Here is a 26,354-nt window from a genome sequence, read left to right as displayed (position 1 = left end):
AATAGATAACGTTACTGCCCTGGACGTATTCTTCCTCTCATAAATCATCCTCGTCCCTATGTCCTCTCTTTCTAATAAACTGCTATCCTGTCCATATGGAGATATCGCCAAGCGGGACCTGAATTCACAGACGTTTCGTTCTCTAGCGGGATGAACCACTCTCTCCGCGTTCACGGCCAGGCGAAAACCTTCTCCTAACCAACAAGCCACCCTTCTCCCAACCTACAAACCTCAAACCCTCCACCACCAGTCAACACAACAGATCGCACTGCGCATGCGTCGCTTCTACTTCCTTCCGTAGATTGACGTGTAAGCCCCGCCTCCTCAACACTTCTCTAAGAGCCAGTCCGCTTTCATCCTCCGTCGTTACCATGGGGCTCAGGAAAGCCTCGCGTCGCGTCTCTATAGCAACCGCAAGATGGCGGCGCCAGGTCTGTGATCCTTGAGACAGGTTTCAGACCGCCGAGCTCTAAAGTGCGGACCCAGAACCGGTGCAGGGAGCCAGAACCGTCCTAGGTGAGAGAGAGAGCCATGGGCCAGTGCACCTCACCGCGCAATGTTTTCACCCGCCCCTGCTCTATGGCGGTCTCTCCTTGTGTTGAAAAAGGCTGGATGTTTTGAAGATGGTGTTTGGGTTCACTTGGGAGCCTGGGAACAGTTAAGAGGTCAAGAAATGGTTGAAACACACTGTAACTCGCAAGATTCATTGGACGGGACGGTAGTCCGCGGGACGATCATATCTCACGATAAAGAGGTGACGAGACTTATTGAAAGGAAAGGTTTTAACCTGACGTTAGTGTTTTCCTTTACATATCGTAAGCAGTGCAGCCGTACTATTTATATTACAATTTTCGTGTTCGTGTTCTGATCTATTCTGTCTAGCATTATTTTAATTCTTCCTAGTAAGTCCTATCTCGAAGCAGTTCCTGGGTAATTTAAAAATTATGAAAACTAAAATGGTAACCAGAGATAGGCGACCCAGCAAATTAACAGACGCCGACTCAAGGGTCTGGCTTGGCTCTAGAGCCCATGCACGAACCGAGCCCTCTAAATATTTGACATGTAAATCGTGCAACACACATCATGTAAAAAATAAACAAAGCCTCATAACAAAGTGAATTTCTTTAACACACAGGTGTGTTTCACTTTAGCACATCAGCTTTTATCACAGTATTAAGAGGTGAGGTCCTAATTACAAGTATTTTAAACTTAAACTTAGAAAGGTTCTTGCCCCCTTCTTGGCCACATTACATTAGTAAACTAGGACCAAGTCACTTGTTATGTGCATCCTATGTGTGGCATAGATTCTTTTAATTGGACCAATACTATAGTCTATTAAATGAAACACAAGATTTTTGTACATCACAGATTCCAAGCTCACATATTTTAAAGTCCTCCCCTGTGTGAAAATAAAGAAAAAGTAGCGTCAGTGAAATAAAATATTTGCTTAGGCTCCTTCAATCTGGTTAATCAGGGAAGCTGAGATTGATCCCAGATTTTCTGGTTTCACTGTGTGAAACCTGGATACTAAATGGGTATCTGTTTTGCTCTCTTTTCTACATCACATTTTAATGCTTTGTATTTAATCCTTGGCACAGGTGGAGGTTAGCTAGCAGGTGGCAGACTGAACCCTCAGCTCGTTTTAGGCTCGAGGTTTTAAGAAGACCTGAAGCTGAGTCAGAGCCAGGCTTGAGCTTTAAGTGGCTCAATCACCTATATTGATAACGGAATTCAACTATCATCTTGTTCTAATTATTCTCTTGGTATTCAGGTCACTGCGAGTGTCTGATATTTGTGGGTCATTGTTTCCCTTTATAGGTTGCAGCCTACCAGACAGTGCAGCTGGCTGGTTTGCGAAATACATCTTGGGGAGTTTTAATAAGTTGACCTGGGAATGCATTCTGCCTGTTACTTTTTAGATTTGCTGTGTGTAACTCACGTTTTCTGGCTTTTAATGTGCTGTCTAGTGCTCTCCAGGTTCACTTCATCCCTCCCATGACAAAACCTTATTTACGAGTATACTTCCAAGAGCACCCTATCTGTAAACAGGCCTGTAAATCTTGTTCTTATCTTGTGACATTTACTGTGCATTCAAAGACAAGGTCAAATGTCAGGCTGTGTCTTCGAGGGAGCGTGGTGTTTATTCTGTTTTTGGCTGATTTCAAAGTGAGTGTTTATGGGTGGAATACAGATTGCTCTCCTCATGTAGTAGGAGTATCACTAGAGAGCCAAGGCAAACCAAGTGATTTGGACAATACACACAACATGCTCGAAGCTTAAAACAGAAACATCTTGAAAGATATTCTGAACCAGGGCACCTGCTAAGTGTGTCTTGGTAGCTAAGGCAGCACATTCTGCATAGATTCACAAAAAGCTGGGGCAGTCCGCCCACCCAAGTGCTGTGTTCTCATGAAGCACGTTGACTAAGCATTGAACTGTGTTTCTGGTAGAAATGTTAGGTTTTGCGAACAATGTACCCAAGTAAGATGTCCAGCTTTTAGTGCGGTTCTCAAGCCTGCCCTTTAACCGCACCTAATTTAGACAAATAAAGGAATGGAAGCACTGGAAAATTAAAGATTTGCGCAGGATCGCAGAATTACACTAGGCAGTGAAGCCGGGAATGGCACTCATCTCTCGGTCACACAGATGACATTGTAGGCAAACGGTAAACACCTTCTTCAAGCTCCACAACACAGGGCTGGACTTTGCGATCAATAATGCAAAAGGCACCTAAGTGGCAAGCCTTGGAGTACGATGCCTACAGGCAGCAGGTGACGCTCACAATATGGACCATCACCCACTCAGCTGAGACTAAACAAATTTACATCTGCTGACAACAGGAGAATCTGCTGCACAGAGAAACAAGCATTAGCAAATCTAATAGGCTGCACCTATATGAGATCTATTGGCTAAGCAAATGTTTGTTAGCCATTTTGCAGCATGGCTGAACATAAAGAAAAAAACTCTGACATAGCCAGCATTGACCGCGACATAGGGCTTTTATGTTTTTTACTTTCAGCCATGTTGCACTGTGTAATCAATGATGGTTCTCATCCCTATTGCTTGAAACGGTGCTGAGTGATTTAGCGACCTAGGTTGTGTCGGAATGTAGTGATGATCTTATCAGGCGGTTTCCATCTTGATGGCTTGTATATTGGTTGTGGGACTGAGTAGCAGTCATATTCTGTTTCCGCAAAGTGTTCTGTCTTTATGGTTTGCAGTCAATTGTTCCCCAGTTATTATCATAAGTTTTTCATATCTGATTTGTTGTTTATCAAGATACAGAGTCCTCCACTTGGTCTTTGTAGGAGGCTGGCCTGGCTTGTAGTGGGTACCAGAGGTACTTACACCTTGTGCCAGGTCCAGTTATCCCTTATTAGTGTAGAAGAGGTGTTTCTAGCAGCTTAGGCTGATAGAAGGTAGCTATGGCAAAGCAGCTTAGGCTGAACTAGGAGACATGTAAAGCTCCTACTATACCACTGGTGTCATATGCACAATATCATAAGAAAACACAATACACAGAAGTACTAAAAATAAAGGTACTTTATTTTTATGACAATATGCCAAAAGTATCTCAGTGAGTACCCTCAGTATGAACAGAGATATATACACAAGATATATGTACACAAACCAAAATTATGCAAGTAATAGCAATAAAAGTAATGCAAGCAGTGTAAAGTTACAATAGATTGCAATAGGAGCACATAGGTATAGGGGCAACACAAACCATATACTCCAAAAGTGGAATGCGAACCACGAATGGGCCCCAAACCTATGTGAGCTTGTAGAGGGTCGCTGGGACTGTAAGAAAACAGTGAGGGATAGAAAAATAGCCCACCCCAACACCCTGAAAGGTAGGTGTAAAGTGCACCTACAACCCCCAGAGAGCACAGAAGTCGTGATAGGGGGATTCTGCAGGAAGAACAAACACCAGCAATGCAACAACAGTGGATTTCCGGACCTGAGTACCTGTAAGACAAGGGGACCAAGTCCATTAGTCCCGACAGTGTCGAGAGTGGGCAGGAGCCCAGGAAATGTCAGCTGAGGGTGCAAGGAAGCTGCCACCTGTTGGAAGAAGCTTGGAGTTCTGCAAGAAAGAAGAGGACTAGAAACTTCCCCTTTGGAGGATGGATGTCCCACGTAGCGATGAAGCTTGCAGAGGTGTTCCCACACACAAAGGCCGTAAAGAAGCCTTGCTAGCTGCAAGGGCCGGGATTAGGGTTTTTGGGTGCTGCTGTGGCCCAGGAGGGACCAGGATGTCGCCACTTGGAGGAGGAGACAGAGGGGGCGCCCAGCAACATACGGAGCCCTCACAGAAGCAGGCAGCACCCGCAGAAGTACCTGAACAGACACTTAGAAGAAAAGTGAACCGGAGTCCACCCGAAGTCACAAAAGGGAGTCCCACGACGCCGGAGGACAACTCAGAAGGTTGTGCACTACAGTAAGGAGTGTCGGGGACCCAGGCTTGGCTGTGCATGAAGGAAATCCTGGAAGAGTGCACAGGAGCCGGAGCTGCTGCAAATCACGCGGTACCCAGCAATGCAGTCTAGCGTGGGGAGGCAAGGACTTACCTCCACCAAACTTGGACTAAAGGGTCACTGGACTGTGGGAGTCACTTGGACAGAGTTGCTGAGTCCCAGGGACCACGCTCGTCGTGCTGAGAGGGGACCCAGAGGACCAGTGTTGCAGTCTTTTGGTGCCTGCGGTTGCAGGGGGAAGATTCCGTTGACCCACAGGAGATTTCTTCAGAGCTCCTGGTGCAGAGAGGATGCAGGCTACCCCCAGAGCATGCACCACCTGGAAACAGTCGAGAAAGCTGGCAGGATGAAGCGATACAAGGTTGCTAGTAGTCGTCTTGCTACTTTGTTGCGGTTTTGCAGGCGTCCTGAGCAGTCAGCAGTCAAACCTTTGGCAGAAGGTGAAGAGGGAGATGCAGAGGAACTCTGATGAGCTGTTGCATTCGTTATCTGAAGAATTCCCCAAAGCAGAGACCCTAAATAGCCAGAAAAGGAGGTTTGGCTACCAAGGAAGGAGGATTGGGTACCAAGAGAGGTAAGAGCCTATCAGAAGGAGCCTCTAACGTCACCTGCTGGCACTGGCCACTCAGAGCAGTCCAGTGTGCCACAAACACCTCTGTTTCCAAGATGGCAGAGGTCTGGGACACACTGGAGGAGCTCTGGGCACCTCCCCTGGGAGGTGCAGGTCAGGGGAGTGGTCACTCCCCATTCCTTTGTCCAGTTTCGTGCCAGAGCAGGGCTGGGGGATCCCCAAACCTGGCTTATTCAGAGATGGGCACCATCTGTGCCCATCAAAGCATTTCCAGAGGCTGGGGGAGGCTACTCCTCCCAGCCTTCTCACCTATCTCCAAAGGGAGAGGGTGTTACACCCTCTCTCAGAGGAAATCCTTTGTTCTGCCTTCCTGGGCCAGGGCTGCCTGGACTCCAGGAGGGCAGAAACCAGTCTGAGGGGTTGGCAGCAGCTGCAGTGGAGACCCCGGAAAGGCAGTTTGGCAGTCCCCGGGTTCTGTGCTAGAGACCCGCGGGATCATGGAATTGTCACCCCAATGCCAGAATGGCATTGGGGTGACAATTCCATGATCTTAGACATGTTACGTGGCCATGTTCGGAGTTACCATTGTGATGCTGTACATGGGTAGTGACCTATGTACAGTGCACGCGTGTAATGGTGTCCCCGCACTCACAAAGTCCGGGGAATTTGCCCTGGACGATGTGGGGGCACCTTGGCTAGTGCCAGGGTGCCCACACACTAAGTAACTTTGCACCCAACCTTCACCAAGTGAAGGTTAGACATATAGGTGACTTATAAGTTACTTAAGTGCAGTGGTAAATGGCTGTGAAATAACGTGGACATTTTTTCACTCAGGCTGCACTGGCAGGCCTGTGTAAGAATTGTCAGAGCTCCCTATGGGTGGCAAAAGAAATGCTGCAGCCCCTAGGGATCTCCTGGAACCCCAATACCCTGGGTACCTCAGTACCATATACTAGGGAATTATATGGGTGTACCAGTATGCCAATGTGAATTGGTAAATTTAGTCACTAGCCTGTTGGTGACAAATTTGGAAAGCAGAGAGAGCATAACCACTGTGGTTCTGGTTAGCAGAGCCTCAGTGAGACAGTTAGGCATCACACAGGGAACACATACAGGGCACATACGTATGAGCACTGGGGCCCTGCCTGGCAGGGTCCCATTGACACATAGACTAAAACAACATATATACAGTGAAATATGGGGGTAACATGCCAGGCAAGATGGTACTTTCCTACACAACCCCCCCCCCCAAATGAAGGACAATAAGATTAGCCATGACCTGATGAGTCTTCATTGTCTAAGTGGAAATATCTGGAGAGTCCATCTGCATTGGAGTGGGTACTCCCAGGTCTATGTTCCACTGTATAGTCCATTCCCTGTAGAGATATGGACCACCTCAACAATTTAGGGTTTTCACCTTTCATTTGTTTTAGCCAAAGTAGAGGTTTGTGGTCTGTCTGAACAATGAAGTGAGTGCCAAACAGGTATGCCCAGACCACAGCAAAGGCCTCCCTCTCTATGGCAGACCAATGCTTTTCTCTAGGGGTCAACCTTCTGCTGATAAAAGCAACTGGTTGATCCTGGCCCTCAGAATTCAGTTGTGATAAGACTGCCCTTACCCCTAATTCAGATGCATCAGTTTGAACAATGAATTTCTTGGAGTAACATGGGCTTTTTAGGACAGGTGCAGAGCACATGGCCTGTTTGAGCTCCTCAAAAGCTTTCTGATGGCTAGCTGTCCACAATACCTTTTTAGGCATCTTCTTACTTGTGAGATCATTAAGAGGGGCTGCTATGGAGCCATAGTTTTTAATGAATCTCCTGTAATACCCAGTGAGGCCTAAGAAGGCTCTCACCTGGGTCTGTGTTGTAGGGGGAACACAATCCATGATTGTCTGGATTTTCCCCTGCAGTGGTGCAATCTGTTCTCCACCTACTAGGTGTCCCAGATAAACCACCTTTCCCTGCCCTATCTGGCACTTTGAGGCGTTGATAGTGAGGCCTGCCTTTTGCAGGGCCTCCAAAACTTTCCAAAGGTGGACCAGGTGCTCATCCCAGGTGGAGCTAAAGACAGCTATATCATCTACATATGCTGCACTAAAAGCCTCCAACCCGTGCAGGACTGTGTTCACCAACCTCTGAAAAGTGGCAGGTGCATTTTTCAACCCAAAGGGCATCACTGTAAATTGGTAGTGCCCTCCTATAGTTGAAAATGCAGTTTTAGGTTTAGCATCCTCAGCCAATTTGATCTGCCAATACCCTGCAGTCAAATCAAAGGTGCTTAGATACTTGGCAGATGCCAGTGTATCTATGAGCTCATCTGCCCTGGGTATAGGGTGAGCATCAGTTTTTGTTACCTGATTGAGACCTCTGTAGTCTACACAAAACCTCATCTCCCTTTTTCCATCTTTTGAGTGAGGCTTTGGTACAAGCACCACAGGACTCGCCCATGGGCTTTCAGAAGGTTCAACCACTCCTAGATCAAGCATTTTCTGAACCTCTTGTTTTATGCAGTCCTTGACATGGTCAGGCTGCCTATAGATTTTACTTTTGACAGGCATGCTGTCTCCCGTATCAATTGTGTGTTCACACCAAGATGTGGTGCCTGGTACAGCTGAAAAGAGTTCAGAAAATTGTCCAAGGATATTTATGCAGTTGTCTTTCTGTTCTGCAGTCAGACAATCTGCCAACACTACTCCCTTCACTAAAGCATCCTCTTCAGTGGAGGAGAAGAGATCAGGGAGAGGGTCACTCTCTTCTTCCTGTCCCTCATCTGTTGCCATGAGCAGGGTGAGATCAGCCCTGTCATAGTAGGGTTTTAGGCGGTTGACATGAATCACCCTAAGGGGACTCCTGGCAGTGCCCAGGTCTACCAGATAGGTAACCTCACCCTTTTTCTCAACAATTAGATGGGGTCCACTCCATTTGTCCTGGAGTGCTCTTGGGGCCACAGACTCCAATACCCACACCTTCTGTCCTGGATCAGAACAGCCTTCTGGTCATGCCATTGCTTCTAGAGCTCTTGGCTCCCCTGAAGGTTTTTACTGGCCTTTTTCATGTACTCGGCCATTCTGGATCTTAGGCCAGGTACATAGTCCACTATGTCTTGTTTGGGAGCTTTTAAAGGTTGTTCCAAACCCTCCTTCACAAATATTAGTGGACCTCTTACAGGGTGCCAAAAGAGAAGTTCAAAGGGGGTGAATCCCACTCCTTTCTGGGGTACCTCCCTGTAAGCAAAAAGGAGGCAAGGTAACAGGACATCCCATCTCCTCCTGAGTTTTTTTTCATGGAGTCCCATTATCATTCCTTTGAGAGTTTTATTAAACCTCTCTACCAGTCCATTAGTCTGTGGATGATCAGGAGTGGTGAATTTGTATGTTACACCACATTCCTTCCACATAGCTTTTAAGTATGTAGACATAAAGTTGCTACCCCTGTCTGATACAACCTCTTTTGGAAAACCCACACTGGAAAAGATTCCCAAGAGGGCTTTTGCCACTGCAGGTGCTGTAGTGGTCCTTAGAGGAATTGCTTCAGGATATCTGGTGGCATGGTCCACAACCACCAATATAAACCTATTGCTTGCAGCAGTAGGAGGGTCAAGGGGGCCAACTATGTCAACCCCTACCCTTTCAAAGGGGACTCCAACCACAGGTAGTGGAATAAGGGGAGCCTTTGGTGTGCCACCAGTCTTGCCAATGCTTGGCAGGTCACACAAGACTTACAGAAATCTTTTGTATCCTCTGACATCCTAGGCCAGTGAAACAGGGGGACAAGCCTTTCCCATATTTTGATCTGGCCCAAATGCCCAGCCAAAGGAATGTCATGTGCCAGAGTTAGAAGGAACTCTCTGTACTGCAGGGGAATGACCAATCTCCTGCCTGCTCCAGGTTTTTGATCCCTTGCCTCTGTGTACAAGTGGTTGTCCACCCTGTAAACTCTATGTGAGTCACTGACATCCCCATTTTGCTGCTTGACAGTTTGCTGTCTGAGACCCTCCAATGTGGGATAGGATTGCTGTGCCACACTCAGCTCTTCCCTGGTAGGCCCCCCTCCACCCAAAAGCTCAGCAGTGTCTGCTGCCAGCTCATCTGGTGAAGGTTCTGCACAGGCAGGAAATTATTCTTCCTCAGAAGGAGAATCATCTGTAGAGGGAGGGATAGTGGGTAGGGATTTACCCTTGCTACCCCTAGCTTTAGGGAGCACTTGGTCCATTGTTCTAGGATCCAAGTTACCCTGTCCTTTTTGCTTTTTGGCCTGAGCCCTTGTCAAAGCAAAAATATGCCCAGGAATGCCCAGCATTGCTGCATGAGCCTCCAACTCCACTTCTGCCCAAGCTGATGTCTCTAAATCGTTCCCTAGTAGACAGTCTACAGGTAAATCTGAGGCAACCACAACTGTCTTTGGACCAGTAACCCCCCCCCCCCCCCCAGTTGAGATTCACAACAGCCATGGGGTGGCTAAGAGTGTTGTTATGAGCGTCTGTCACTTGGTACTGGTGACCAAGTAGGTGTTGTTCAGGGTGTACCAGTTTCTCTATTACTATGGTAACACTGGCACCTGTGTCCCTGTAGGCCTGAACCTCAACACCATTTATTAGGGGAAGTTGCTTGTACTTATCCATATTAAGGGGACAAGCAACCAAGGTGGCCAAATCAATGGCACCTTCAGAGACTAATACAGCCTCTGTGGTCTCCCTAACAAGACCAACTCCAACTAAATTACCAAAAGTGAGCCCAGCTACTCCCTTGGATTGGCTATTAGTAGGTTTGCTCCCACCACCACTGCTATTACTAGGGGCACTAGAATTTGCAGTAGGGGTTGTGGTAGTGGGAGGTTTGGTGTCTTTCTTTGGACAACTGGCATCCGTTGTCCAATGGCCTTTGATTTTACACAAATAACCCCAAGGCTTTTTAGGTTGATTATTGGAAGAGGATTTGGAAAGGGCCACCACCCCCACCAGAGGATTTTTGTGGGCCTGATGAAGACTCAGTTTTACTTTTGTCCCCTCCCTTGTCAGAAGACTTAACATCCTTCTTCTTGCCATCCTTGTCACCCCCTGTATGAACTTTTCTGTTCACTCTTGTTCCGACCCATTTGTCTGCCTTCTTTCCCTATTCTTGGGGAGAGGTCAGATCTGAGTCCACTAGATATTGGTGTAACAAGTCAGACACACAGTTATTCAGAATATGCTCTCTCAGAATAAGATTATACAGGATTTCATAGTCAGAAACTTTACTGCCATGTAACCACCCCTCCAAGGCCTTCACTGAATAGTCAACAAAGTCTATCCAGTCTTGTGAGGACTCTTTTCTGGTGTCTCTGAACTTAATCCTGCATTGTTCAGTGGTTAAGCCAAATCCATCCAAGAGTGCATCCTTAAAAACTGCAAAATTGTTAGCATCACTTTCTCTAACAGTAAGGAGCCTAGCCCTACCCTTTCCAGTGAAAGATAGCCACAAAATAGCAGCCCACTGCTTTGAGGGACCCCCTGTACCATACAGGCCCTCTCAAGTGCAGCAAACCACTTGTTGATGTCATCCCCCTCCTTGTAAGGGGGGACTATCTTGTGCAGATTCCTGGAATCGTGCTCTCTAACAGGATTACTATCAGGAATACTGCTATTGCTGCCACCATGGGGTCCTAACCCCAATCTCTGTCTCTCCTTCTCCAGGTCTAGGGATTCCCTATCTAGAGCCAGCTGTTGCTGTTTAAGCTTTAGTCTGGTCTCTTCCACTCTCAACTTTTTGAGTTCCCTTTCTAACATGTTGTCTTTAGGGTGGGTGGGTTGGGAATGCTTGGACACAGAAGATAAATTGGAAACAACAGAGGGAGATCTGTCCCTAACTGACTGGACTCTAACAACCTGGGCTCCAGGAATTAAAACACCCCTACTATGATGGGAGCTTCTATTACTACCAGCATTACTAGGTGGTCTGCTAGGGGGCTTATTTGGAACAGAACCCTCCCCACCTCCCTCAAGGAGATCCCCTGAGTCAGAATGAGAGCCATCTATTTACTTCTCATTTGAAGTGCCTGCTTGGGACTCATCATTCACAATAAGCATGTTATATAGAAACTCTTTTGTAGGGTTCTTTACTATCACTAAACCTCTATCTAAGCAGAGACTCCTTAGGCTCTTGTAATTCAAATTGTCATAAGTAGTATTGACCATTTTAAGAGCAGACTCTACATCAGACATGATAGCAAAAAGTTTAGAGATAGTGAGAAGGAAGAAAACGTTTCAGAACTTTTTAAAGAACAGAGAAAACACTTTTTCTAACTTTTTGGAAACTTTTAGAAGTTTAGAGAAACTTTTCAGAACTTTGTAAAAAGTTTAAGAGGAGAAAAGCACAACTTTTTGGTTAGGTGCACAGACACTGAACTTGTTTTGTATATTATTCTCTTATGAAAAGATGAAAAGTACACAATGACAAAGTGGTAAGTAGTTACAAGTACTTATCCCACCGCTGCACAACCAATGTAGGAGGCTGGCCTGGCTTGTAGTGGGTACCAGAGGTACTTACACCTTGTGCCAGGTCCAGTTATCCCTTATTAGTGTAGAAGAGGTGTTTCTAGCAGCTTAGGCTGATAGAAGGTAGCTATGGCAAAGCAGCTTAGGCTGAACTAACAGACATGTAAAGCTCCTACTATACCACTGGTGTCATATGCACAATATCATAAGAAAACACAATACACAGAAGTACTAAAAATAAAGGTACTTTATTTTTATGACAATATGCCAAAAGTATCTCAGTGAGTACCCTCAGTATGAGGATAAGATATATATATATATATATATATATATATATATATATATATACACAAGATATATGTACACAAACCAAAATTATGCAAGTAATACAATAAAAGTAATGCAAGCAGTGTAAAGTTACAATAGATTGCAATAGGAGCACATAGGTAGAGGGGCAACACAAACCATATACTCCAAAAGTGGAATGCGAACCACGAATGGACCCCAAACCTATGTGAGCTTGTAGAGGGTCGCTGGGACTGTAAGAAAACAGTGAGGGTTAGAAAAATAGCCCACCCCGAGACCCTGAAAGGTAGGTGTAAAGTGCACCTACTACCCCCCAGAGAGCACAGAAGTCGTGATAGGGGGATTCTGCAGGAAGAACAAACACCAACAATGCAACAACAGTGGATTTCCGGACCTGAGTAAGACAAGGAGACCAAGTCCAATAGTCGCAACAGTGTCGAGATTGGGCAGGAGCCCAGGAAATGCCAGCTGAGGGTGCAAGGAAGCTGCCACCTGTTGGAAGAAGCTTGGAGTTCTGCAAGAAAGAAGAGGACTAGGAACTTCCCCTTTGGAGGATGGATGTCCCACGTCGCGATGAAGCTTGCAGAGGTGTTCCCACACAGAAAGGCCGCAAAGAAGCCTTGCTAGCTGCAAGGGTCGCGGGTAGGGTTTTTGGGTGCTGCTGTGGCCCAGGAGGGACCAGGATGTCGCCACTTGAAGGAGGAGACAGAGGGGGCGCCCAGCAACATAGGGAGTCCTCACAGAAGCAGGCAGCACCCGCAGAAGTACCTGAATAGGCAAGACACTTAGAAGAAAAGTGAACCAGAGTCCACCCGAAGTCACAAAAGGGAGTCCCACGACGCCGAAGGACAACTCAGAAGGTTGTGCACTACAGTAAGGAGTGTCGGGGACCCACGCTTGGCTGTGCGGGTTAGAAAAATAGCCCACCCGAGACCCTGAAAGGTAGGTGTAAAGTGCACCTACTACCCCCCAGAGAGCACAGAAGTCGTGATAGGGGGATTCTGCAGGAAGAACAAACACCAACAATGCAACAACAGTGGATTTCCGGACCTGAGTAAGACAAGGAGACCAAGTCCAATAGTCGCAACAGTGTCGAGATTGGGCAGGAGCCCAGGAAATGCCAGCTGAGGGTGCAAGGAAGCTGCCACCTGTTGGAAGAAGCTTGGAGTTCTGCAAGAAAGAAGAGGACTAGGAACTTCCCCTTTGGAGGATGGATGTCCCACGTCGCGATGAAGCTTGCAGAGGTGTTCCCACACAGAAAGGCCGCAAAGAAGCCTTGCTAGCTGCAAGGGTCGCGGGTAGGGTTTTTGGGTGCTGCTGTGGCCCAGGAGGGACCAGGATGTCGCCACTTGAAGGAGGAGACAGAGGGGGCGCCCAGCAACATAGGGAGTCCTCACAGAAGCAGGCAGCACCCGCAGAAGTACCTGAATAGGCAAGACACTTAGAAGAAAAGTGAACCAGAGTCCACCCGAAGTCACAAAAGGGAGTCCCACGACGCCGAAGGACAACTCAGAAGGTTGTGCACTACAGTAAGGAGTGTCGGGGACCCACGCTTGGCTGTGCACGAAGGAAATCCTGGAAGAGTGCACAGGAGCCGGAGCAGCTACAAATCACGCGGTACCCAGCAATGCAGTCTAGCGTGGGGAGGCAAGGACTTACCTCCACCAAACTTGGACTAAAGGGTCACTGGACTGTGGGAGTCACTTGGACAGAGTTGCTGAGTCCCAGGGACCACGCTCGTCGTGCTGAGAGGGGACCCAGAGGACCAATGTTGCAGTCTTTTGGTGCCTGCGGTTGCAGGGGGAAGATTCCGTCGACCCACGAGAGATTTCTTCAGAGCTCCTGGTGCAGAGAGGAGGCAAGCTACCACCAGAGCATGCACCACCTGGAAACAGTCGAGAAAGCCGGCAGGATGAAGCAATACAAGGTTGCTAGTAGTCGTCTTACTACTTTGTTGCGGATTTTCAGGCGTCCTGAGCAGTCAGCCGTCGATCCTTTGGCAGAAGGTGAAGAGGGAGATGCATAGGAACTCTGATGAGCTCTTGTATTTGTTATCTGAAGAATTCCCCAAAGCAGAGACCCTAAATAGCCAGAAAAGGAGGTTTGGCTACCAAGGAAGGAGGATTGGCTACCAAGAGAGGTAAGAGCCTATCAGAAGGAGCCTCTGACGTCACCTGCTGGCACTGGCCACTCAGAGCAGTCCAGTGTGCCACAAACACCTCTGTTTCCAAGATGGCAGAGGTCTGGGACACACTGGAGGAGCTCTGGGCACCTCCCCTGGGAGGTGCAGGTCAGGGGAGTGGTCACTCCCCTTTCCTTTGTCCAGTTTCGCGCCAGAGCAGGGCTGGGGGATCCCTAAACCGGCGTAGACTGGCTTATGCAGAGATGGGCACCATCTGTGGCCATCAAAGCATTTCCAGAGGCTGGGGGAGGCTACTCCTCCCCAGCCTTCACACCTATCTCCAAAGGGAGAGGGTGTTACACCCTCTCTCAGAGGAAATCCTTTGTTCTGCCTTCCTGGGCCAGGGCTGCCTGGACCCCAGGAGGGCAGAAACCTGTCTGAGGGGTTGGCAGCAGCTGCAGTGGAGACCCCGGAAAGGCAGTTAGGCAGTCCCCGGGTTCTGTGCTAGAGACCCGGGGGATCATGGAATTGTCCCCCCAATGCCAGATTGGGGTGACAATTCCATGATCTTAGACATGTTACGTGGCCATGTTCGGAGTTACCATTGTGATGCTGTACATAGGTAGTGACCTATGTACAGTGCACTCGTGTAATGGTGTCCCCGCACTCGCAAAGTCCGGGGAATTTGCCCTGAACGATGTGAGGGCACCTTGGCTAGTGCCAGGGTGCCCACACACTAAGTAACTTTGCACCAAACCTTCACCAGGTGAAGGTTAGACATATAGGTGACTTATAAGTTACTTAAGTGCAGTGGTAAATGGCTGTGAAATAACGTGGACGTTATTTCACTCAGGCTGCACTGGCAGTCCTGTGTAAGAATTGTCAGAGCTCCCTATGGGTGGCAAAAGAAATGCTGCAGCCCCTAGGGATCTCCTGGAACCCCAATACCCTGGGTACCTCAGTAGCATATACTAGGGAATTATATGGGTGTACCAGTATGCCAATGTGAATTGGTACATTTAGTCACTAGCCTGTTAGTGACAAATTTGGAAAGCAGAGAGAGCATAACCACTGAGGTTCTGGTTAGCAGAGCCTCAGTGAGACAGTTAGGCATCACACAGGGAACACATACAGGGCACATACTTATGAGCACTGGGGCCCTGGCTGGCAGGGTCCCAGTGACACATAGACTAAAACAACATATATACAGTGAAATATGGGGGTAACATGCCAGGCAAGATGGTACTTTCCCGCAGTCTTCCCATTCAGATCTCTGTAGCTAATGGTTAAAGGGCTCAAAGTTAGAGATGCATCTGTTGTCTGTTTCCCAAGCTTCTTGAAGGCAGACAATGAGTCAAATCTGATCCTCTACATTTTAATTGTCGAATCAGTCCTGCAATATTCCACAGGCATATATTAATGTCACATGGGGAAGCTCGGAAGGAAATATCTAGTTTATCAGGAATTCCTTGGACTGACATACCTAGTGTTAAATGTTTGGTGTTCCACCTGATCTTGGTCTTGTCAGTGTGTACCATAGTCATCAAAATTAGGATGTGTAATATGTCTCTTTGCTTCATGACCATTGGTTAACGTTATCCTTAAGTTGTCAACCTTGTTAGATAAAATCATTCCAGGCCTTTGCAAAACCTAAGTAATCCTAGTGACAGGTTGTAGGAGGCAGGCTTGGTGTTGGGTGGGCACCTATGGCACTTGCACCTTATACCAGGTATCCCTTATTAGTGTTCTGTAGACTGTGTTTAGAAGCCATGCTCTCTGGAGGTAGCTGTGGATGAGCAGCCAAGGCATATCTGGGAGACATGCAAAGCTGATGCGATATCACTGTAGTCACACTTAGCACTTACACATACTGTATGAAAGAAAACGTTCAGTGTTACAAAAATAAAGGTACTTTATTTTGGTGACACAAATATCAAAAATACCATAGATACTATACTCCTTTAGGAGGTAAGTAATACACACATTATATAGACGAGTATGCAGAACTAGGCATAGAACAGTTAGAAAACAGTGCAATTAGTTAAAATCAAAATAAGAAGAAATGGGCCTAGGGGGAGCACAAACCATATACTAAGAAAGTGGAATGCGAAAGTCGGTCCCCCACCTAGGTAAGTGTAGTGTGTAGAGGGGAGCTGGGAGTGCTAGGAAAGCCCAAAGGTAAGTACCACAACCCACCCCAGCGACCAGGAAACCCGGAGTAAATCACAGTAAGTTTCCTTGATCGCACACAGAGAAGTAAAGAAGAATATTGCAAAACCCAGAAGAGACTGCAAGACACCAACAGTGGATTCCTGGACCAGAGGACCTGTGGAAAAACGGGACCAAGTCCAAGAAGCACGGAAGAGTCCAGGAAGGGCAGGAGCCTCTACCCACCAGGATGAAGGTGCAAGAAGTGAACTATCAGTGAAGAAGAAGAGTCAGCACTACATCCAAGAAGACAGTAGGATTTCTGGGGGGTGCAGGTGATGTCCCACGACGGATGAAGGATTTCAGTCAGGTTTGCATAGTCTGAGTCCGCCAACAAGCCTTGACACATGCAAAGCTCCCAGTTAGTGGAAAATGGCACTGCCGGGAACCAGGAAGGACCAGGTGGACTCTACCCAGGAGGGAAAGTTAGAGGGGGTGCTCAGCAACACAGAAAGCCCACAGAAGACCAGGCAGCGCCCACAGGAATCCCACAGGATGGGGACAGGAAAGTCACAGAAGGGGCCCACGCAGCACTACAAAAAAGGCTCCCACGTTGCCGCAGAACCATTCAGGGAGCTGTGCGTCGCAGGAAGGAGTGCTAGGGGCTGGAGCTTCAAGATGCCTAGAGATCATGGAAGGATGCCAATAAGCCTTGGCAACTGCAAAGGATGCGGTGCATGGGGGTACTGTCCTGCGCGGGCAGGCAAGGGCCTACCTTAACCCAAGTTGGACAGTTGGAAGAGAGGACCGTCGGGACCACTTCAGTCCACCACCTGTCATGCAGGATCCACGCAACTCAGCAGGAGAGGGGATCCACGCAGCCGATCATCGTAGCAGTTGGTGCCTGCAGAAGCAGGGGAGTGACTCCTTCACTCCAAGGGAGATTCCTTCTTCCTTCTGATGCAGGCTGAAGACGGACTGTCCTCAGAGAAAGCACGACTGGGAAAATGTTGCAGTTGCTGGAAGGAGTAGGAGATACATTGTTGCAGAAGGTGTCTTGCTTCTTTTTTGCAGCTTGTAGGGTCCTGAAGAGTCCAGATGCAGTTTATTTGGTCAGAAGTCAAAGTGCAGGGTGCCGAGGATTCCTGCTGGAGTCTTGCAATCCGAATCTGAGAAACCACCCAAAGGAGAGACCCTAAATAGCCCTGAAATGGGGGATTGGTCACCTAGCTGGGTGACCATCTATCAGGAGGGTCTCTGACGTTGCCTTCTGGCACTGGCCTCTCAGATGCTCCCAGAGTTCCCTGCCAACCTTGAATCCAAGATGGCAAAACCCCGGGACCCTCTGGGGGAGCTCTAAGCCCCACCCCTGGTGTGATGATGGACAGGGGAGTGGGCACTCCCCTTTCCTTTGTCCAGTTTCGCGCCAGAGCAGGGACTGGGGGTCCCTGGACCGATGTAGTCTGGTTTATGCAACGAGGGCACCAAATGTGCCCTTCAAAGCATTGTCAGTGGCTTGGGGAGGGTACCCCTCCCAAACCTATAACACCTATTTACAAAGAGAGAGTGTAACACTCCTCTCCCAAAGGAAATCCTTTGTTCTGCCTTCCTGGGCTTGAACTTCTCAAGCAACAGGAGGGCAGAAACCTGTCTAGGAGGTGGCAGCAGCTTAGGCTGCCTGGAAACTCTCAAAAGGCTGAAATGGCAATACTGGGGGTCCTCTAAGGTTCCCCCAGATTGCATGGAATCATACACTCAATGCTTGCAAAAGCCTTGGGGTATGATTCCAACATGTTTGATACCAAACATGCCTATGTTTGAGTTACCATTATGTAGCTGGACAAAGGTAGTGACCTATGTCCAGTACACATGTAAAGGGGCATCCCCACACTCACGAAGTCCGGAAAAATGGGCCTGGAGTTTGTAGGGGCACCTCCGCTAGTGCAGGGGTGCCCTCACATACAGGTACTTTCTTCTTCATGTCCCTCATCAGTTGCCATGAGGAGGGTCAGATCAGCCCTGTCATTGTAAGGCTTAAGGCAGTTCACATAAAACACCCTGAGGGGAGCTTCTGGGAGTGCCAAGGTCCACCAAATAGGTGACCTCACCCTTTTTCTTTAATATAATGTGGGGACCACTCCATTTGTCTTGGAGCGCCCTGGGAGCCACAGGCTCCAGGACCCACAGCTTCTGCCCTGGCTGGTACACAGTTAGGACAGCCTTTTGGTCATGCCACTGCTTTTACAGTTCTTGGCTGACCTGAATTTTTTAGTGGCCTTCTGCATGCATTCAGCCATCCTGGATCTGAGGCCAAGTACTTAATCCACAATGTCTTGTTTAGGGGGCTTGAGAGGTTGTTCCCATCCTTCCCTTACAAGTGCAAGCGGTCCCATAACAGAGTGTCAAAACAGAACGTCAAAGAGGCTTTAGCTCACTCCCTTCTGAGGAACTTCCTTGAAGGCAAACTACACCCTTGGAATGCCTATTACTGTCTGACCCACCACTACTGTTGTTAGTAGGGGGACTAGTGGTGGGTGGTTTAGTGCTTTTCTTAGGGTAGAAGCTGTCTCTTTGCCTACAGCCCTTGTTCCTACAGACATAGGCCCTCATTCCGACTTTGACCGGCGGCGGTCGCCGCCGGCCTGTCGGGGGCCGCCAGAATACCGCTGCGCGGTCAAAAGACCGCCGCGGTAATTCTGACTTTCCCGCTGGGCTGGCGGGCGGCCGCCTTCAGGCCGCCCGCCAGCCCAGCGGGAAAGATGCTTCCACGATGAAGCCGGCTCGGAATCGAGCCGGCGGAGTGGAAGCTGTGCGACGGGTGCAGTGGCACCCGTCGCGTATTTCACTGTCTGCCAAGCAGACAGTGAAATACTTGTAGGGGCCCTCTTACGGGGGCCCCTGCAATGCCCATGCCAGTGGCATGGGCACTGCAGGGGCCCCCAGGGGCCCCGCGACCCCCCCTACCGCCATCCGGTTCCCGGCGGTCGGACCGCCGGGATCTGGATGGCGGTAGGGGGGGTCGGAATCCCCTCGGCGGCGCAGCAAGCTGCGCCGCCTTGGAGGATTCAATGGGGCGGCGGTACACTGGCGGGAGACCGCCAGTGTTGCCGGTCCGACCGCGGCTTTACCGCCGCGGTCGGAATCCCCATTGGAGCACCGCCGGCCTGTCGGCGGTGCTCCCGCGGTCCTCCGCCCTGGCGGTCTTTGACCGCCAGGGTCAGAATGACCGCCATAGTGTAGGAAAGTACCATCTTGCCTGGCATATTACCCCCATATTTCACTGTATATATGCTTTTTTAGTTGTATGTGTCACTGGGACCCTGCCAGCCAGGGCCCCAGTGCTCATAAGTGTGCCCTGTATGTGTTACCTGTGTTATGACTAACTGTCTCACTGAGGCTCTGCTATCCAGAACCTCAGTGGTTATGCTCTCTCATTTCTTTCCAAATTGTCACTAACAGGCTAGTGACCAATTTCACCAATTTACATTGGCATACTGGAACACCCTTATAATTCCCTAGTATATGGTACTGAGGTACCCAGGGTATTGGGGTTCCAGGAGATCCCTAGGGGCTGAAGCATTTCTTGTGCCACCCATAGGGAGATCTGACAATTCTTACACAAGCCTGCCAGTGCAGCCTGAGTGAAATAACGTCCACGTTATTTCACAGCCATTTACCACTGCACTTAAGTAACTTATAAGTCACCTATATGTCTAACCTTTACCTGGTAAAGGTTGGGTGCTAAGTTACTTAGTGTGTGGGCACCCTGGCACTAGCCAAGGTGCTCCCACATTGTTCAGGGCAAATTCCCCAGACTTTGTGAGTGCGGGGACCCCATTACACGCGTGCACTATACATATGTCACGACATATGTATAGCGTCATAATGGTAACTCCGAACATGGCAATGTAACATGTCTAAGGTAATGGAATTGTCACCCCAATGCCATTCTGGCATTGGGGAGACAATTCCATGATCCCCCGAGTCTCTAGCACAGACCCGGGTACTGCCAAACTACCTTTCCCGGGATTTCACTGCAGCTGCTGCCAACCCCTCAGACAGGTTTCTGCCCTCCTGGGGTCCAGCCAGGCTTGGACCAGGAAGGCAGAACAAAGGACTTCCTCAGAGAGAGGGTGTTACACCCTCTCCCTTTGGAAAAAGGTGTCAGGGCTGGGGAGGAGTAGCCTCCCCCAGCCTCTGGAAATGCTTTGATGGGCACAGATGGTGCCCATCTCTGCATAAGCCAGTCTACACCGGTTCAGGGATCCCCCAGCCCTGCTCTGGCGCGAAACTGGACAAAGGAAAGGGGAGTGACCACTCCCCTGACCTGCACCTCCCCTGGGAGGTGTCCAGAGCTCCTCCAGTGTGCTCCAGACCTCTGCCATCTTGGAAACAGAGGTGCTGCTGGCACACTGGACTGCTCTGAGTGGCCAGTGCCAGCAGGTGACATCAGAGACTCCTTCTGATAGGCTCCTTCAGGTGTTGCTAGCCTATCCTCTCTCCTAAGTAGCCAAACCTCCTTTTCCGGCTATTTAGGGTTTCTGCTTTGGGGAATTCTTTAGATAACGAATGCAAGAGCTCATCAGAGTTTCTCTGCATCTCTCTCTTCACCTTCTGCCAAGGAATCGACTGCTGACTGCGCTGGAAGCCTGCAAAACTGCAACAAAGTAGCAAAGACGACTACTGCGACCTTGTAACGCTGATCCTGCCGCCTTCTCAACTGTTTTCCTGGTGGTGCATGCTGTGTGGGTAGTCTGCCTCCTCTCTGCACTAGAAGCTCCGAAGAAATCTCCCATGGGTCGACGGAATCTTCCCCCTGCAACCGCAGGCACCAACGAACTGCATCACCGGTAGTCTGGGTCTCCTCTCAGCACGACAAGCGAGGTCCCTTGAACTCAGCAACTCTGTCCAAGTGACTCCCACAGTCCAGTGACTCTTCAGTCCAAGTTTGGTGGAGGTAAGTCCTTGCCTCCCCACTCTAGACTGCATTGCTGGGAACCGCATGTTTTGCAGCTACTCCGGCTCCTGTGCACTCTTCCAGGATTTCCTTTGTGCACAGCCAAGCCTGGGTCCCCGGCACTCTAACCTGCAGTGCACGACCTCCTGAGTTGTCCTCCGGTGTCGTGGGACCCTCTTTTGTGACTTCGGGTGAGCTCCAGTTCACTCCACTTCGTAGTGCCTGTTCTGGCACTTCTGCGGGTGCTGCTTGCTTCTGAGTGGGCTCTTTGTCTTCCTGGACGCCCCCTCTGTCGCCTCACGCAATTGGCGACATCCTGGTCCCTCCTGGGCCACAGCAGCATCCAAAATCCCTAACCGCGACCCTTGCAGCTAGCAAGGCTTGTTTGCGGTCTTACTGCACAGAAACACCTCTGCACGACTCTTCACGACGTGGGACATCCATCCTCCAAAGGGGAAGTTTCTAGCCCTTGTCGTTCTTGCAGAATCCACAGCTTCTACCATCCGGTGGCAGCTTCTTTGCACCCACAGGTGGCATTTCCTGGGCATCTGCCCACTCCCGACTTGATCTTGACTCTTGGACTTGGTCCCCTTGTTACACAGGTACTCTCATCAGGAAATCCATCATTGTTGCTTTGCTGGTGTTGGTCTTCCTTGCAGAATTCCCCTATCACGACTTCTGTGCTCTTTGGGGAACTTAGGTGCACTTTGCACCCACTTTTCAGGGTCTTGGGGTGGGCTATTTTTCTAACCCTCACTGTTTTCTTACAGTCCCAGCGACCCTCTACAAGGTCACATAGGTTTGGGGTCCATTTGTGGTTCGCATTCCACTTCTAGAGTATATGGTTTGTGTTTCCCCTATCCATATGTGCCCCCATTGCATTCTATTGTGACTATACATTGTTTGCACTGTTTTCTATTGCTATTACTGCATATTTTGGTATTGTGTACATATATCTTGTGTATATTTGCTATCCTCATACTGAGGGTACTCACTGAGTTACTTTGGCATATTGTCATAAAAATAAAGTACCTTTATTTTTAGTATATCTGTGTATTGTGTTTTCTTATGATATTGTGCATATGACACTAGTGGTACTGTAGGAGCTTCACTCGTCTCCTAGTTCAGCCTAAACTGCTCTGCTAAGCTACCTTTTCTATCAGCCTAAGCTGCTAGACACCCCTCTACACTAATAAGGGATACCTGGGCCTGGTGCAAGGTGTAAGTACCTCTTGGTACCCACTACAAGCCAGTCCAGCCTCCTACACATAGCACCAATGCTTTTGTTATAGGAAGAGGAAGATGAATTGCAACCACCCCCAGAGGAATTTTGTGGCCCCGATGAAGACTCTTTTGGTTTAGTTTTACCCCCACCCTTGTCCTGAGACTTACCTGCTTCCTTTTTCTTGTCCTTTTTCATGTCCTTGTCACCCCCCAGTGGGAGCTTTTCTGCTCACCCTTGTTCTGACCCACTTGTCTACCTTCTTTCCCAGTTCTTGGGGAGAGGTCAGATCTGAGTCTACCAAGTACTGGTGCAACAAATCAGACACACAATTGTTCAGTATATGTTCTCTTAAAATCAGATTGTACAAGCCCTCATAATCACTGACTTTACTACCATGTAACCAGCCCTCCTAAGGCCTTCACAGAGCAGTCCACAAAATCAACCCAATCCTGGGAGGTCTCTTTCCTGGTCTCCCTGAACTTAATTCTGTACTGTTCAGTGGTAAGACCAAATCCATCTAACAGAGCAGACTTTAAAACTGTGTAACTGTCAGCATCCTCCTCTCTGACAGTAAGAAGCCTATTCCTACCCTTGTCAGAGAAGGAGAGCCACAGGATAGCAGCCCATTGTCTCTGGGGGACCCTCTGAACTTTGCAGGCCCTTTCCAGAGCAGAGAACCACTTATGGATGTCACCCCCCACCTTGTAGGGGGGAACAACTTTGCTAAGGTTTTTAGAATCATAAGAGTCCTCCCTGACCCTAGGTTCCCTGAAACCAAATCTGCTGCCACCATGGGCTGCTAACCTTAATCCCGCCCCTATTTCTCCACTGCCAGGGCCTCCCTGTTTAGGGCTAGCTGTTGCTGCTGCGGCCTCAGCTTGACCTCCTCTAGCCTCAGTTTCCTAAGTTCCCTATCTAAGGAGTCATCTCCTGGAGTTGAGCAGTTTGTCCCCTCAGATACAGAGGTGACATGAGAGTGGCAGGATGGGGATCTGTCCCTAGGCTTAGTAGCCCTCTGAACTAGTCCCCTGGGAACAAAGGGGGGCCTACTAACATGGCCACCTTTAGCACTACCTTTAGTGCTCCCAGCTACACTAGGGGGCTTACTAGAGACCCTGTGATCCTCTGAGGGACACTCTTGACCCTCCTCAGCATCTAGATCCTCTCTTTCTAATGCTGGGGTGGGTTAGATTCTAGCTCCTCTTTCCTCTCCTCCTGGTTACCAGCTTGCCCCTGGTCATCCTGGAGGAGAAGTCCCAAGAGCAGACTCTTATTAGGGTTCCTCTCTGTCTTCAGTTTCCTACTCTTACACACTCCCTCAGTTCCTAAAAGGTAATATCCTCATAGTGTGAACCCATGTTCTGAGATGTGCTAGGTACTGAAGACATGTTAGAGTGGTGTAGGGTGTGCCTAACCTCCCTAACTTCTAGTCTCTCTTACAGAAGTTTGGAGCAAGGGCTATGCCTAGACCCCTCTGTTACCCAAGCCCTTGAGACTATGGGCCTTATTACGAAATTGACGGAGGGGTTTTCCTCCATCACAAATATGGTGGATTTCCCTTCCGCCGTATTATATTCAATGGAGATCATAATACGACAGACAGGATATCTGGCACATTTGTGATGGAGGAAACCCCTCCGTCAAGGTCGTAATAAGGCCCTCTGTCCTGATACTAGGTTTATGTGTATATCCCTAACTAGTAAGTGGTCTTTCCTGTGGAAAGTACCAAGTGACAGGGTGGTAAAGCAATTGCAAGAACTTATGCCACCGTTGCAACACCAATGTAGGAAGCTGGCCTGGTGTGTGGTGGGTACCCATGGTACCTATACCTTACACCAGGTCCAGGTATCTCCTTTTAGTGAAGTGTAGGCAGAGTCTAGAAGCCAGGCTCACTAGAGGTAGCTGTGGATGAGCAGCCAAGGCTTATTTAGGAGACCTGCAAAGCTCATGCAATACCACTGTAGTCACACAGTCCTTACACACATGAAAGAAAACACTCAGTTGTACAAAAGTAAAGGTACTCTATTTTTAGAACAAATCACCACAAAATACTAGACAGGTAACCCACCCTTAGGAGGTAAGCAATACACTAAATATATACACTAGTACTCAGAAAGTATAGAAAAGGTTAGAAAACAGTGCAAATAGCATTAACTAATAGTGACCCTAGGGGGAGCACAAACCATATGCTAAAAAAATGGAATGCGAACAAGGTAGCCCCACCTAATTAAGTAAAATGTGTAGAGGGGAGCTGGGAGTACTAGAGAACCAAAGAGGTAAGTAACACAGTCGTTCCCTCCCCCCCCCCCCAGCGAACAGGAATGCAGGAGTAAATCACTGGATTTTCCCCAAAGCACCCAAAAGGAGGGAAAGAATAAAAGGAAGACACCCAGACAAGTCTGCAAGAAAACCAGCAGTGGATTCCTGAAGAAAGAAGACCCGTGAAGAGAGGGGACCAAGTCCAAGAGTCCAGAAGGAGTAGGAGCTACTACCCACCCAGCTGTGGATGCAGGAGATGGTAGACAGTGATGGAGAACAGATCAGCACTGCAGCCTTGAAGCTGGAGAAAAGTTCCTAATGGATGCAGATGAAGCCCCACGCTGGAAGGAAGATTGCAGATTGCAGGAAGATTGCAGACTGGTGTCGGTGCAGAAATTCCACCAACAAGCCTTGGCAAAGGCAAACTCACATTTAGTGGAAACAAGGTGCTGCAAGGCCCAGGAGGGCTCAACCCAGGAGAGGGGGGTCACAGGGGACCCTCAGCATTGCAGAGAGTCCACAGGAGCAGAGGCAGCACCCACAGGATTCCTACAGGACGGGGACACAGGAGTCGCAGAAGAAGCCCACGCAGCACTAAAAAAGAGGATCCCACGCCACAGGAGAACCACACAGGAGGCTGTGCTTTGCAGGATGGAGTGCTGGAGGCTGGAGCTACACGTCACCTGAAGATCCCTTGAAGGAAATGCAAACAAGCCTTGGCAGCTTCAAGAGACAGAGGGGTACTCTCCTGCTTGGGAAGGCAAAGGCTTTCCTCCTCCAAAGTTGGACAGCTGGCAGAGAGGACCAAGAGTACTTCTCCAGACCACCACCCGTGATGCAGGAACCACGCAGCTCAGCAGGAGAGGAGATCCACGCAGCCAGTCATCGCTTGTTGTAGATGCCTTCAGTTGCAGGGGAGTGACTTCTTCACTCCAAGGGAGATTCCTTCTTCTTGTGCAGGCTGAAGAGTTGCAGCCTTCTGAGGATGCACGGCCGGGGAAATGTTGCAAAGCTGGTAGGAAATGTGGAAACAAAGTTGCAGAAGAGTCTTCTTCATTAGAGCAGCGTTTGTCGGTTCCTGGAGGATCCAGTCACGGTCCCAGTGGCCAGAACTCTAAGCAGAGGTTGCAGAGAAGTCCTGCTGGAATCTTGCAAACCAAATCTGAGGACCCATCAAAGAGAGAGACCCTAAATAGCCCTGAAAGGGGGATTTGTCACCTAGCCAGGTAAGCACCTATCAGGAGGGGGCTCTGACGTCACCTGCCTGGCCTGGCCACTCAGATGCTCCCAATGTTTCCTGCCAACCTTGGAAACAAGATGGCAGAACCCACGGACCCTCTGGAGGAGCTCTGGGCACCACCCCTGGGGGTTGGTGATGGACAGGGGAGTGGTCACTCCCCTTTCCATTGTCCAGTTTCGCGCCAGAGCAGGGACTGGGGGTCCCTGAAGCAGTGTGGACTGATTTATGCACGGAGAGCACCAAATGTGCCCTTCAAAGCAAACCAGTGACTTGAGGAGGCTACCCCTCCCAAGCAAGTCACACCTATTTTCAAAGGGAGAGGGTGTTACCTCCCTCTTCCAAAGCAAATCCTTTGTTCTGCCTTCCTGGGCTTGATCAGATCAAGCAGCAGGCGGGCTACCTGGAAAACCTTGTAAGACTGGTAGTAGCAATGCTGGGGGTCCCCTAAGGAGCCCCCAGAGTGCATGGAATCATACTTCCAATACATGCAACAGTATTGGGGTATGATTCCAACATGTTTGCTACCAAACATGCCCAGGTTCGGAGTTACCATTATGCAGCTGGACATAGGTA

At 49.1% G+C, this 26,354-nt stretch overlaps 1 protein-coding gene across 2 annotated transcripts in view; it reads left to right on the top strand.

Moving 5' to 3' along the window:
• The first annotated feature begins 382 nt into the window (after positions 1 to 382).
• The window catches only part of CFAP65 (cilia and flagella associated protein 65), a 433,505-nt gene continuing 407,533 nt past the window's right edge, over positions 383 to 26,354 (top strand). The window contains exon 1 of one of the 2 annotated variants that reach the window (XM_069227128.1): positions 383 to 516. The gene's annotated coding sequence lies outside the window, so the exon portion shown is untranslated. Of the gene's footprint in view, positions 517 to 695; positions 755 to 26,354 lie in introns of those variants that run through there. The other variant, XM_069227129.1, reaches the window with a different exon arrangement.

The sequence above is a fragment of the Pleurodeles waltl genome, chromosome 3_2 (assembly GCF_031143425.1).
Source record: "Pleurodeles waltl isolate 20211129_DDA chromosome 3_2, aPleWal1.hap1.20221129, whole genome shotgun sequence".
NCBI classification, from domain to species: Eukaryota; Metazoa; Chordata; class Amphibia; order Caudata; family Salamandridae; genus Pleurodeles; species Pleurodeles waltl.
This window is presented reverse-complemented; position numbering and strand designations above follow the sequence as displayed.